At 46.0% G+C, this 14,545-nt stretch overlaps 1 protein-coding gene across 2 annotated transcripts in view; it reads right to left on the bottom strand.

Annotated features, from left to right (window-relative positions):
- LOC105913217 (NACHT, LRR and PYD domains-containing protein 3-like) overlaps nt 1-14,545 on the bottom strand; it is a 119,311-nt gene that overhangs the window by 84,575 nt on the left and 20,191 nt on the right. The gene's annotated exons all lie outside the window — the stretch shown is intronic.

The raw sequence follows: 14,545 nt of genomic DNA, 5'->3' as shown, positions 1-14,545 counted from the left end.
GAAGTTTGGAGTTTTGAGTGTTAGCATTTACACAAAAAAACATATTTTCAGTAATTCCAATATTTCCAAAAAATATTCCCTATGGAAAAGTGAATTAGTCTTTGCAACGCAGGTTACAAACACACAACGCAGGTTACACATATCCTTCCACTACTGAAAGAGCTGCTAAGAGACACACACACAACTATATTTCCTTTCCTCAGAAACTTCACTGTACTGAAGCAGTATTCAAGCAAATTATCATCTGGGATAAATGAGGACTTGAGGATTGGAAATATCGACATTCAAAGTCTATTAACATTGGCTGCCTACAGTGTTCTCGTGGGCGGAGCATGCAGACTCACTGGTTCCACAGGGGGTCTAGCATCAACTCTGGTTCCTTTACTTGACACTCGGCGCGTCTGGTGTTCAACCAACTAAAGAGGGCACACGTCACCCCGCTACTCATTGAGCTCCACTGGCTGCCTTTAGCTGCTTGCTGCTTAAGTTCAAGTCACTTATGCTTGCCTACAGAGTGATTGCTGGGTCTGCTCCCACCTACCTAAATGCTCTTGTAAGGGCAAATGCGTCGTTTGGCACTGCCGTCTGTGCAAGTACGGCAATCCAGACTATTCTCATTTGTAGTTCCACGTTGGTGGAACGAACTGCCTAGCACTACCAGAGCAGGGGCGTCCCTCTCTACCTTCAAGAAGCTTTTGAAGACCCAACTCTTCAGAGAGCACCTCCCTTCCTAAACTGGCACTTCCACTAGTGCTTAACTTGCATTTACAGCGGTTACATTCCTGCACTTCTTTTTCTTTTCTATTTCTTTTTTTTTATTGCATGTATTTACTAAATGATTTTACACATTGAAAAATGTGTTAATAGTGTTTAAAGTTGCTTGCTGAATAATGATGAATTTCAACTGACACTACTTGTCTTTGATATTGTGATATTGTCAAACCCTCCTTTGATTTTTGTTGCCAAAAAGCTTTATTTTGTTCTCATCTGACCATATAACTCGGCCCCATTGAAAGTCTGACTTACATTTGGCAAACTGTAGGCGCTTTAGTTTGTAGTTGATTGACAGCAGAGGCTTTTTTCTGGCAACCCTCCAAAACAACTTGTGGTGATGTAGGTGGCGTCTGATGGTAGTTTTGGAGACTTTCTGACCCCAAGACTCAACTCACCTCTACAATTCTCCAGTTGTGATCCTTGGAGATTCTTTTTCCAGTCGAACCATCCTCCTCGCGGTGCGTGGGGTCAATGTACACACACGTCCTCTTCCAGGCTGATTCTTAACATCTCCTGTCGCTTTAAACTTCTCAATTATTTCCATGATAGTGGAAATGGGTATTTTCAACTCTCTAGAAATTTTCTTGTGTCCATTTCTTGATTTGTGCAGCTCCACAACTTTCCGTCGCACATCGTCACTGTGTTCTTGGGTTGTTCCCATAGTGATGAATGACTAATAGAATTTGGCCTGTGTCACCTCATATTTGTACGCCAGTGGAACAGGAAGTCATGGTTGACCTCTTAAGAGTTCCTTATCAAACAGGTGAACTTAAAAATGTAAAACATGACTGGAAATATACTTCAGTTAGATTTTAATTATAAGATTTTTCTAGGGGTGCCAATAATTGTGGCACACATGTTTTGGGGAAAAATATTTATTTAATGTCAAAAAAACATTTTCTTTCAATAATTTTATTTCAATAAAAAGGATTTTTGTGAATATTTTGAGTGAAAGACCAAGAGGATAAACAGCAAAGACATATTTCTTTATAGCCTGTTTTGCCCATATTCACTAGGGGTGCCAATAATTGTGGAGGGCACTGTATTTCTGTTGTACTTTCTATGATGATGATGGCAGAGCTGTTACCCTTAATCACCATATGTTAGTGATAATGCTATTAGCTAGCAGGAGCTATTATCATGGTTAGTTAATTAACTCTTAACTTGCCATCTCAATTAATGTATGTGTGCCCCCTTCGGTACTCTAATACGCTGACAGCCAGCTAAACTCTTCCCTAATATCAAGACTCTGAAGACCACAGATTCCAAGTCCACAGGTTTATTGACGTTAGAATGTGTAAAACTGAAACATACAGAAAACATAGGCGAATCAATGCTATGCTAGTCTTGAAACATAAACATATTTCACATTACATACAAGCTCACATAACGTAACAGTTCTGACAAAATAAACATATGATAATGATATTAAGACAGTGAATACATACCAAGGATGCCATGTTCGGCATGAGAAGCAGCTATAGTAAACGCGAACATGAATTAAATTTGAAATTGCTCAGTAACATTGACCTGGGTGAGTTTGTTTGCCTTTCTTTTTAAACTACAGGTCATGCGAAACGACAGTTAGAAGCTCAGATTCTTAAAGTTACAGCGTGAATAGAAAACACATTAAAGAAGTGCATTGCTATTGTAAGAGAAAAACAAGTTTATTGATGTCACCAATGTTTAGTCATCAACAAGCAGTTCAGTTGAAGTTCATGTCAAGCAATTTAGCTCAAAACAGTAAACAGATTAATAACTAATTTCACCGTGCTAAGGAAAGAGGCCTATTACCCTGAGGTGTCACTGCTGGTGTGACATTGACAGGGCCAGCACGAGCCAGTAGTGACAGTGGCCGTAAACTACAATTTTTTAGGGCAGAAAGATCACCACGGGACATGTACGAGATAAGATTAATAGTTGAACTGTGAGAATTGGACTTTTCATACTGAGACCTCATTGTTAAGGAGTTAGTTAGTAACAGCTCCTCAGGGGATCTATGCTTAAGCAACATTGTGGCGACTAAGGGTTAAAAGGAGGATCTGTGTGCAATGATATCAGAATGCATTCTCCAGTTGTGGGTGACGGAGCTCTTGTGTGAACTCACCTAAGACTGAATCTTGTACTCTTTTAAAACTCAGTAAACTCAACTCAAACTTATTGCTCTGTGTGGCGGTCCTTACTTTGATTCTCTGCAACCAACACGTAGATAAAAGTTAAACTTAACAGCTGGTGAAACCCGACGTGCAGAGGTCAAAGAAGGGCCTGCCTGGCTGACCAGTGGAGCTGATCTCCAGGGAAGCTTCCGTGGGGTCCGTTGGTGACAGACAAAGAGCTGCTCAGCTTGAACTACTAACAGGTGAGGACAAACCTTTTTAATTAAATTGTCCATAGTTTAGATATAGTCATCATAATTTAGTCTTTGTCTGTCATCTGTGAACCCATGGGCGTGGCAGCAGGGGTTGGCTGGTTTTGAAAGTGAACAAGGGAACTGCTATTTTAGGATTTAGGATTGAAATTGAATTGAAATTGTCTTGTGGCTAAGCCCCGAGCAGCCTATGCGTAAGGAGACGTGAAAGAGACTGATTAGAAGATTAAATTGTGGTTTTAAGGCCTGGGCAAAAGCGTCCGAGGCCTCGGCTGGCTGGGTAGCTGAGGAGCGATAACTGAACTGGCCCTGTCACGGGCTGTTTAGCCGTTCTTAGTCCATAACTGGCTGCGGGCCTTTTTGAGACAGGGAGTCCGAGGTCCAATCTCTGGAAGACTAGGACGTAGGAGTCTAGGATCAGGTGTGCCAGAGCAGGTTGGGATAAGCTCGAGGAGGTTCGGGGCCAGTTGCCAGACAGGGCAATTTGGAAGGAACTCCAAAAGGTGGCTGAAGACCAGGTGCCTGGGGAAGCAAGCTGAGAGATTCTCCTACATCTGGCAGAACTAGTTTTGTTTCGGCTAATTAGCGTAATTGTGAAGTGTCGCGCTTGCAGAGATCAAGCGGGCAGTTAGAACTGAAATAAAGGCGTTGCACATTTGTCAGGGTACAAGTGGCTGCGTGTGCGTTTGTGCTGCATGAGGCGGTTGTGTGTGTAGTCGCATCACTGATTCAGAGAAATACGGCGCTTACGTGTGTTTCAGTGGAGAACGAAAAAGAGAGAGTGACAATAATATTATTGTCGTGTTGCAGTTGTGTGGTGTATGTACATGAAGTAAGGAAATAATAAGTGACAAAATTACAAATTACACACGACTGTGAGTCTGGGCTGGCACGTTCGGAGGATTAAGGAATCCTTGGCTCGTGTGGACTTTGCGGTCCAACGTGTCTAACGGGCTGGTGGCTCACTCAGGCTCATTCATTGTGTTTCAGTAGCTTTGTTTGCGGGTCATAACGTGCTGAAAAGTTACAGCTGGTTCCTGCAAGACCCTCATGAAGGTCCCTAACAATTGGTGGTTAAACAGCTGTAATAATTAAGCACGTGACAAGCGAAACAAGACTATTTTTTCTAGCAAACTCTCAAAAAAAAAAAAAAAAAGAGGAGAGAAAGTAAACTAACGAGTCTGATTGGATATAAAGACCTGGAAATTGTGCTAGATCAATTTAGCAGCACATCGGTGGGGAAGGATAACACAAATATCTCCCCATTTTAATTTGTGGATGAATGCAAGCACGGGTTATGGACCAGTGAGAGTGGGGGAAGACAGGATAATTAAGCCTTTCACTAATTGGTGGACTGATACCTTGATAAATCTAAGACAAGGAGTTGAAATAGTGAGAAAGTGTGTTTCTGTCTCCGGGGTGAACGACGAGTTTGTCAGGCGTTATTACCCGGAACAAGCAGAGGAGATCATAGCGCGGAAAACTCAAATAATAGACAATTGTACGAAAGGAGCATACTTGAACGATTTGTTTAGCAGAGTGTATGACTATGAATATACGAATAGAGGTGTGACACAGTACAAAGCAACATTGTTACCGTATGCATTTTGGAGTGGCACTGATCTTTATCAGGGAAAATATCGCAGGTGGAATTCAGGTGGCATACGGGGCGAGCCCGAAATTTGGTACGACGCGTTGGGGGTGACATTATTTCCGTTGTGGGAAAGAATACAGTTTTACAAAGACGAGGTTACAAAAGAGTTAGACCGTGACATAGCAAGATACTCAAGAAACCAGACACTGACGAACAGAAAAATACTTGATTTTCGGGTTGTAAAAGCAAATATTATCGAACAGAAAATACTGGGGGGAGTCTTGATTGGACTAGAATTAATAGACCCGACTCCTGACCCAGCTCGCGTATTCAGAGAGTTGCTGAAAAGCCAGAGAGAAGAAGGCGGGTGGGCTGCAGTCAGTGAAGCAGGGGGTTGGACGGCAGCTAGAGGGAACGAGATAAAAAGAGCAGATATACTCCAAGGCTGAAATCATGGCAGATCAGACTAACATGCAGCAGAAAACAGCGGGGCAATTGATAATGGACATAGAAATACATTTCGAGAAAAATAATGTTAAAACGATGGCCAAAGAGAAACTGAGGAGAATGGGGAGAATAGTGCCCGTATGGATCACCCGAGAGTGGTATCCCCAATCAGGGGAACCCATGCCAAACAAAGAGCAGATCAAATTACTGAGACAGCGAACAACGGACGAACTGAGTGAGAAGCGACGTATGATAGGCGCACGGGGTTTCCTCCGCCTGAGAAAGAGGGCAATAGAGAGATGGGAAGATGAAAGATTGTTCAGTGATGAGCTGCTGGGATTAATTACAAGAGCAATAATAGCGGAAAACAAAAATCAAATGCAGAAACAGAAAGAAGAGAAAAAACCAGAAATGCCATGCGACACACAAACTGACACAGAAGCAGGAGAAAAGGGGAAAAATGGAACGAAACTGTATCCTACGCTCCCCGACAGTGTGACATCAGCACCACCGCCATATGTATCAACAGAACAGAACCCGATAACTCAGGCTCCCGTGCTCCTTGTGCCTGCACAGCGGTTAGAAATAATTGATGATGGCATGGAGGAAATGTCCGCACTAGTGAGAACAAGAGCTGAACTGATGGAGGATCAGGTAAATAGACTGACAGGACAGACAGCAGCTTTAGCCACATTAGTGGAAGAAACGATGGCTAGATCAGAGGAGAGGTGTGACATGCGTCTGGCTAGGTCAGAAGAGATGTATGACATGCATCTAAGGGCAGAGGCGAGCACACACGATCTACTGAGATCCCTAATGACCAGAAGTGAATTGTCGGATGAAGAGAGGACCCGTAACAGGGGTCAAACTTTTCTGTTAGAAAGCAGTGATCCGGAATTTGCAGAGAGAGAGGGAGAGAGAGAGAGAGAAAGGGGGGCACCACAGGGAGCTCAAACACACAGTCCTTCAGACAATTCACTCAACTCACACACAACTCAGACAACTCACACACACATTCCGGGCCCCAGCGCACACACCCCCGCCCGAGCTGAAGTGGTGACTGATACACACCGCCCGGGGCTGAGAGGCGCAGGCGCGCACACAGGCACACACAACTCAGGATCGCACACCACAGAGGGAAAGAGACCTGTTTAATGACTGTAGGTATCCCACAAATCCGAATCCACATAGAAGAAATGCGTGTGGCACTCAGAGACATGCAGAGCTGTCCATTTTACAAACCCCTGCATTCGAGGTACCAGAGCAAACACTGTATACTTCGACCCCTGCAGAGGGAGATAGGGACGGGGAAATGGAGCGAATTATAATCACAGGAGAGAGGCTGATGATGAGTGGGATATTGGGAGGGGAAAGAAGGATAGGCGGGGTAAATGACTTGATTGATTTCGAGGACTGGGCTGGCCAGAGTGAAACCTCCTCTGTACGGTGCGAGCTCCCGGCGCAGTTAAACAGAGAACACACGCATCAATTAAGATGCGCCCCACTAACCCCACTCCCGCCCCCTGCTGCGGTGGTACGATCAGTCGGCCCAGTCACCATGATGTCTACGTCAACACCCACCAATGCCACTGCAGCGGGACCCCAGGTCACCTTTTCAGGCGAGGCTACTCCTGGGCCTAGTGGGACTACAACCCCTGACCATCTCCCCCTAGGGATGTACCCCCTGATAGCCACAGGGCATCCACAAAATCGGAAAAAGTATGTAGCATGGGGCAGGACAGACTTAGAAACACTGGTCAAGCGCCTGCCACCGATAGCCAACGGGGCGGCCAGCTGGATCACTACTTTTGAGAGAGAAACATGTCAGGAGTCCTTGGCCTTGGCCGACATTACGCACAATGCTGATAAAAGTTCACGCAGCCAAGCTCTGGCAGACGCACAGACTGTGGCAGGATGTTTGTTGAGCCAGAGGAGGACAGTTTTGATTTATAACAGGAATGCCATAATGGAAATCGTTAAGGGAAGTTACCCACCACTTTCACAGTAGATGCACTAACAAGTCTTCAGATAAAAGATGAAGAATGCACACATGAGTATGTAATTAGGGCGTTAGAGATGTGGGAACGAGGGACCGGTGAGCGCACGGATGCATCAGCGCTATCACTGTTGCACTTCCGGAGAGGAGTTGTGGAAGGTCTGCCAGCCTATGTCCAAAACAAGTTAAAAGACACAGTGGGTTTAGACAGTGAACCTCAAAACAAGTGGATTCAGCATGTGGACCATGGGCTGAGACGCTACAGGCAGGCTGAAAAAGATAAGAAGGAGGGGTGGGTAGCAAGACAGGAGATAGACTGGTGGAACAAATGGCAAAAGCTTTAGAACAGGCGACCCTTAAAGCAACAGCACAGGCCATTTTGGCACCCGCCCCAAGCGTCATGGCCCCCGCTGTCACACCAGCCGCGGCTGCACCAGAAGGAAATTACTCCCCCACAAGCAGGGCCTCTGTGCAACAAGCAGCTAGGCCGGTCCCGCAACAAGACAGGGGCGAGAACCATTGCTATCGATGTGGCAGATATGGGCACGCCACTCGTTTTTGTAGGACAACACTAAAAGCAGACACAGTGCTATGCATGTGGGAATTATGGGCACATAGCCAAAGAATGTAACCAGACAGATCGCCTGCCTCCCTATCCGTATCACCCCCAGTATGAAGAGCAGGAAGCACCACAGGGCAGAGGGAGGGCTTACCACAATGTAAATCATAGAGGGGGACAGGCATCACCGCAGAGAGGCAGAGGCCGGGGAAATGGGCAGAATAGAGGGGGTTGGAGACAGGGGAATGCAAACATGCAAGGGGTAAGCGCAGGACCTGTCCCAGACGGGTATGACGAATGGTCATACCACTATGGTGACACCTACTGACGGGACCCACGAGAATCCACTCATTTTAGCCCACCCTGGTCTCCACCTATGATAACGGGTACAATTGGAAATGAAAAAATCGATTTCATGATCGATACGGGCGCTGCGGCCACCACACTGACCAAAAGACCAGAGGGGATAGAATTATCGGGTAAAACGCTTAACACCATAGGATTCTCGGGGATACAAGAAAAGCAACCATATACACAGCCAATCACGATGCGATTCGGAAACCAGGTGGTGGTAGAGCCAGTAATTATAGCGCCTAATTGCCCGGTTAATTTGTTGGCGCGAGACATAATTTCAAAAATGGGGGTAAAAATATTATGTTCACCGGACGGATTAGAGATACAATGGCCCGGACAACCTAAGCTGACACGAACACATGGACAGTTTATACTAATTGAAGCCCCCGAACAAAAAAGACACTGGAGTTATGGTCCCGTCTCACACACGATTCTGTTGCCCAGGCTACTACGACAGTATTATGAGTGGAAAAAGAAAATGAAATAACGAGATACATACCACGAACCACAGATCCCATATCACATAACATATTATACGCTGTGACACTGATTGGAATATGATACAGATGGGAGAGCTAAGGGAGGGCAGGAGAAGAGATACATCCAACACACATTATCGTAGGGCCAGAGGGAATTGCAGCTGCCAGTAGAACTCTCCCGAGCAGGCGGAATGGGTGCCAGACAGAGAACCAATATCACCCTCCATACTTTAGCCTTGACAGGACAATACGCGCAGCGAGTCTAGGGAAAATGATGTCCAGAGCAAACAGGCGGCTTGGATCGACATTGAGAGAATTGTGGAGGTTTCAAAGGATGGTCAGGTTCCGCAGATTCACAATTGATGCGTCGGGGACATGGCTAAGCTTGAAAAGTGGAGAAACTCGTGACATCGCCGAGATCAACACTAATCCACAGTGACGCTGATCAGTTACTGACCGAGTGCCTGTTAGTCTGTGGACTACACACCCGCATGATGTAGGTAGGATAGAGGGATGTGCTACCCCTGACATTAAAGCTGACATAAACAAACCATTTGGAAGCCACAATACCGCTAAAAATAGAGCAGGAGGAGGAATCGCGGGAAACGGTGCGAGGGCTTGCTAAACAGGGGTGTTGAGACCGGCGCCGGGGCTAGATGAACACACCATTTACCAGTACCCAAAAGCAGGGAACAAGGGTGGGAGAATGGTGCACGACCTCGAGGCAATTAATGAAGCAACCACTACTTTAGCTGTTGCCGTGCGGACCCATACGTAGCTCTGCGAGCATTAAATCCGGAACACACAGTACTTCACTGTAATTGACTTAGCCAATGCATTTTTCTGCCTACCTCTAGCGGAGGAGTGTCAGGAGTGGTTCGCATTCACATACCGGCACAAAAGGTACACATACAACCGTCTGCCGCAAGGGTACAAAGACAGCCCCGGCCTTTTTAACCTGGCACTTAGTCAAATTTTGAAAACCATAGAACTGGCTAAAGACACGATCCTAATACAGTACGCAGATGACATCATTCTGCGACTAAAACAGCGGAGGAATCACTATATGCCACAAAGCAATTACTAACAACCTTAGCGGACGCAGGTTTTAAAGTAAAACGAGAAAAATGCCAGATAACACGAAACTCAGTCGAATTCCTGGGGAGAGTAGTGGGGAAAAATGGGACAGCTATGTCAGAACTGCACAGAAACACGATCTTGCATTACGGGCAGCCTAAAACAGTGCAGGATATGTTAGGTTTCCTAGGGTTGTGTGGATATAGCAGAACCTATGTGCCCGACTATGTGAAGTTAACACTCCCTCTAAGAGAAATGGTGACTGAGGTGGGGCACAGAGCATTGAAAGATGAACTACTGTGGACAGTGCCGAGGCATCGAGTGTTCCAAGCAGTCAAAACAGCGCTGAGTGCGGCCACTCATCTGGCAGCACCGAACTACAACATCGAGTTTAACCTAGACGTGGCGGAGACGGAGGGAACAGTGAATGCGGTTCTCTATCAGAAAGAAAGAGGAGAGAGGAGGGTGCTATCATATTACAGTTGCAAACTGGATACGGTAGAGAATGGAAAACCGCCGTGTGTCAGGTTCCTAGCGGCTATTGCCAGAGCAATAGAAAAAACAGCGCACATTGTGTTATGCCATCCATTGGTAGTCAATACTGATCACAGTGTAACAGCTCTACTGGCATCGAATGCATTTAGTTTCTCGGCGACAAGGCAGATCAAAATCGAAGACGCGTTGAAACGAGCCAATGTAGTGTTCAAAGCCCCGAAAAACAACTATGCAAATATGGCCAGAGGTATTAATGGGGGGAAATTACTGCCACATGACTGTGTGACCCAAGTACAAAGAGACAGTAAATTAAGAGACAAATTGTACTCCGAGCCGCTTGAAACGCCAGACTGGGAACTGTTTACTGATGGTAGCTCTCACAAAGGAGAAACAGCAAATAGAGCAGGTTATGCTGTGTAGAGAGTGGAGCGAAGGAGGGGCCAAAACAAACAGGCGGGAGAATACCACAACCCGCGTCAGCTCAGACCGCAGAATAATAGCCATCACAGAAAAGCGCTTAGACTGAGCAAAGAACAAACGAGTGAAATAATATACTGACTCGCGTATGGGTTTAGTGCCGTACCCTATGATGGACCTGCTTGGTTGAGAAGGAATTTCTTAACTGCCGCAGGGACGCCCGTGAAACATGAGGCGCTCCTGAAAGAACTGATTGCAGCGGTACAGTTGCCCCGCGAAGTTGCTGTTATGAAGGTAGCTGGACACACCAAAGGGACAGACAAGACCAGCAAGGGTAATGCAGCAGCGGATAGAGCAGCAAAGTTGGCGTCAGGCTACGAAGAAGTAGGACAGTTCGTTACGCTCCGGTCAGGAAGAATGGTGGAAACACAGAGAAATGAGGCGACAGACGAAACAGGAGTTATCAGCGAACTCCCGTTGCCTGAGCAAACTGAGGCAGCTGTATCACCGGAGATAAGGCTGAGTCATAGACTGCTAAACATTGTGGAAATTCAGGAAGCATCGAGTCCTCAGGAGGTAAGAGATTGGCTAACTTATGGTGCTGTGACGCGAGCAAGAGGGGAAGATGTATTACATATGGCGGTCAACAGAGGGGAAAGTAATAGCTCCACGAACTTTAATACCTGTCATTTTCAGAGAGGCACATGGAAACACACACATGTCAGCGGCTAAAATGTACAAACAGATTTAAAAGACAGTGGTTGGTGCCCAAAGCTCAGAGAACACATCGAAAATTACCGAAGTGAGTGCACGACATGTAACAGAATGAATGTGAAACGAACATTGCCCCACCCATTGTTAAAGTTTCCTGTCCCCTCTGCTCCATGGAGTGAAATCTGCATTGATTATACAGACATGGGGGTAAGCCAGCGTACATCGGACGGTTATCGCTACCTACTCGTGGCTGTAGACAGATATAGCAGATGGATAGAAGCGATACCAACAAAAAAGGAAGATGCAGAATCTGTGGTGAAGTGGCTTACGAAAGATTTAATTCCTCGATATGGGGTGCCTGCTAAGATCTGTTCAGACAACGGAAGCCATTTCAAAAATGAGCATTTGCAAACCGTAGAGCAGACTATGGGGATTGAACACAGATTTGGTAGTGTATATCATCCCCAGAGCCAAGGCATTGTGGAGAGAGCTAATCGAACCATAAAAAACAAGCTGGCTAAAGCATTAGCCGGCACACAAATGAAATGGACAGAGGCACTGCCACTGGTGCTACTGTCAATGAGACAGGAAGCTGCCACCGAAACCAACCTCTCCCCACATGAGATTTTAACGGGGAGAGCCATGCCTGGGCCTAAGGAGGACCCTAGATGGGTAGAGCATAATGAACCGGGAGACACTGAACTGTCCGAATATATGAAAGTATTGGGGCAGATGATTGATTTGATATCCCAGCAGGTACAGATTGGCGAGGAGACGGAGGAAGATCAAACCAGCCTGGAACCACTTCCTGTGACTGTAGGAGACCAGGTCTACATCAAGGTAAAAGGTCGGCCACATTGGTCAGAACCAAAGTGGACAGGGCCTCATCAGGTAACAGAGGTGTCCAACAGATCAGTAAGAATTGACAAAGACGGAGACAGCAACTGGCATCATTTCGCTCATTGTGCCTTGGTTAAAACGAAGCAGAATGCACAAGCTGAAATTGCTGGCCTGGGTGGCCTTGATGTATCTGTTCCTGAATAATGTAGCCCCGCGGCCGCCAGGACAGGAACTGTTCTCCTGGATGAAGTACAGGCCAGGGGTGACAGGGAATGGGAATGTGGATCCTTGTGGTGCAAAAGTAATTCTGAATGTTAACAGAGCTAAAAGGAATGTGTTTCAATTTGACTTCTGCGATGTAATGGATTGTGGAACATATGCAAAAACTTTCAGACGGCAAGATGTTTATGGGTGTGCATTTACTTATGGATATCCCACAACAACAAAATATTACTGGTGTAGATCATGGACAGATGATATCCTTTGGTGGACTGGGAGAGGCACACTAAAGACCAATCTTTTAAAAGGGTCGAGCCGATGCCAGTTCAGACAGAAAATCACCTTGGTTAGAGGAAGTTTAGCTGCACACCCCACGGGAGGAATAAATCCGCTGATTATGACAATAGAAGCAGGACTAGCTAACCCTTGGAGCATGGAGGGATGGCACGCTAAGATGTGCACAGGAGGAGAGGCAGAGCCCATGGGGTGGGAGATGTAGCGTACCTAGCCCTAGCCATAGATGCTCATGGAACTGACCCAAAAGGAATAATACGCCTTAACTACATTAATCAGCCCGATGATGTGGTCAACAAGCCTACCTCAGCCCCGACCATAGTACAAAAATTAGATGCAGAAAAAATCACCTACCAACAGACGCTGGCGGTAGAAACTGGATTCAGAGAGAGAAACTCTTGGATAGATAGAATGGTGCAGATGGCACGACAAGCCCAGACAGGAGACTGTCTCATTTGTGCAAGAGCCAGACCAGATCTCATGTTAGGACCAACAGCTTTTGAAGATAGAAAACCGGAGGGGACCCCAGGGGAGGACGTAGATTGTCTATTAAATTTAATGTCAACTGAAAATCCCAGTAAGCTTTGTAAACCATGGGAAGCTATTTTTCCTATGGCCGCAGCTGAAACCAAACCCCCTGTATTCCAAATGAATGATCTAGAAAATCTAACCTGTTTCAGAAATGATAACACAGCGACCAATGTGCACCTGATGGGATATATCCTAACACAAAGACCAAAAAACCCGTGTAGAAAAATCATAGACCTAACTACCTCATTAATTGCTAGTCAAATGACAGTCACCAGAGCGGATGTATGGTGGTACTGTGGAGGAAGAACGTTGTACAATTACCTTTCAGCAAACTGGAAAGGACTGTGTGTTTTGGTGTCTTTGAATTCCCCTGTCTACATAGAATCTAACGATGATACATGGATGAGAGAAGAAGAGATACCTAACTCAACAACCCCGATAAGGAGACGTAGGAGCTCCCTGTTGGAGGAAGGCGATGGCAGGAACAGAGATGGGGTATGGATTGATGCGATTGGACAGGCTCGTAACATACCGAATGAATACAAATTGATAGATGAAGTAGCTGCGGGTTGGGAGTCATTCCCTCTCTTTTCAGCAATATTTCCGGTAACAGTAAACAAGAATGTGAACAGAATTAATTTGGTGCATTACAATGTGCAGAGACTGGCTAATGTAACCAGAGATGCCATAGATGCAATCCATGAACAACTTTCTCAGACCTCTCTAATGGCATTGCAGAACCGCATTGCCTTGGACATGCTGCTAGCTGAGAAAGGGGGTATATGTGTGATGTTTGGGGACACCTGTTGCACTGCCATCGCTAATAATACTGCCCCTGACAGGAAACTAACTAAAAGTCTGAAGAAATTGAGGGCTTTAGCTAATGAAATGAAGGATCAGTCAGGAGTAAGGAACCCTATAGTGGACTGGCTAAACGACACTTTCGGGAAATGGGGAGCATTTTTGGGGCAAGTGTTTCTAGGGGTAGCGGTGGGGGTTGCTATACTAGTCACCTGTGGGTGCTGTTGCATTCCATGTATGAGAACTCTGGCCACACGCACCATAGAGAGAGCGATTATTGGGAGAGATGAACACTTAGATCACCCACCTAAATATCAAGCCGTTCAGATTCCTATGATAACCTACCCCTTTGAGACATTGGAAGGAGAGGAGTCGAGATGGGAGGGGCTATGTGTTTCTCTCACAGACAGTGAGGAAAAGGAGGGAGATGCAGAGCAGCCCAGAGACTGTGGTAACACCATAGAGTGGAGCAAAGTGGAATGGACTGAGCCAGAGGGCCCTTATAATCCTGATTGTCCAATAGGCAACTACTACTGTAAACATGGCTATGGAGATGGAGCAGGACGGATGTGTTGGAAGTGGTTAG

Source organism: Clupea harengus, chromosome 26 (genome assembly GCF_900700415.2).
Source record: "Clupea harengus chromosome 26, Ch_v2.0.2, whole genome shotgun sequence".
In the NCBI taxonomy this organism is placed as follows: Eukaryota; Metazoa; Chordata; class Actinopteri; order Clupeiformes; family Clupeidae; genus Clupea; species Clupea harengus.
The sequence above is the reverse complement of the archived record's forward strand: the minus strand, read 5'-3'. Positions and strand labels throughout refer to the sequence as shown.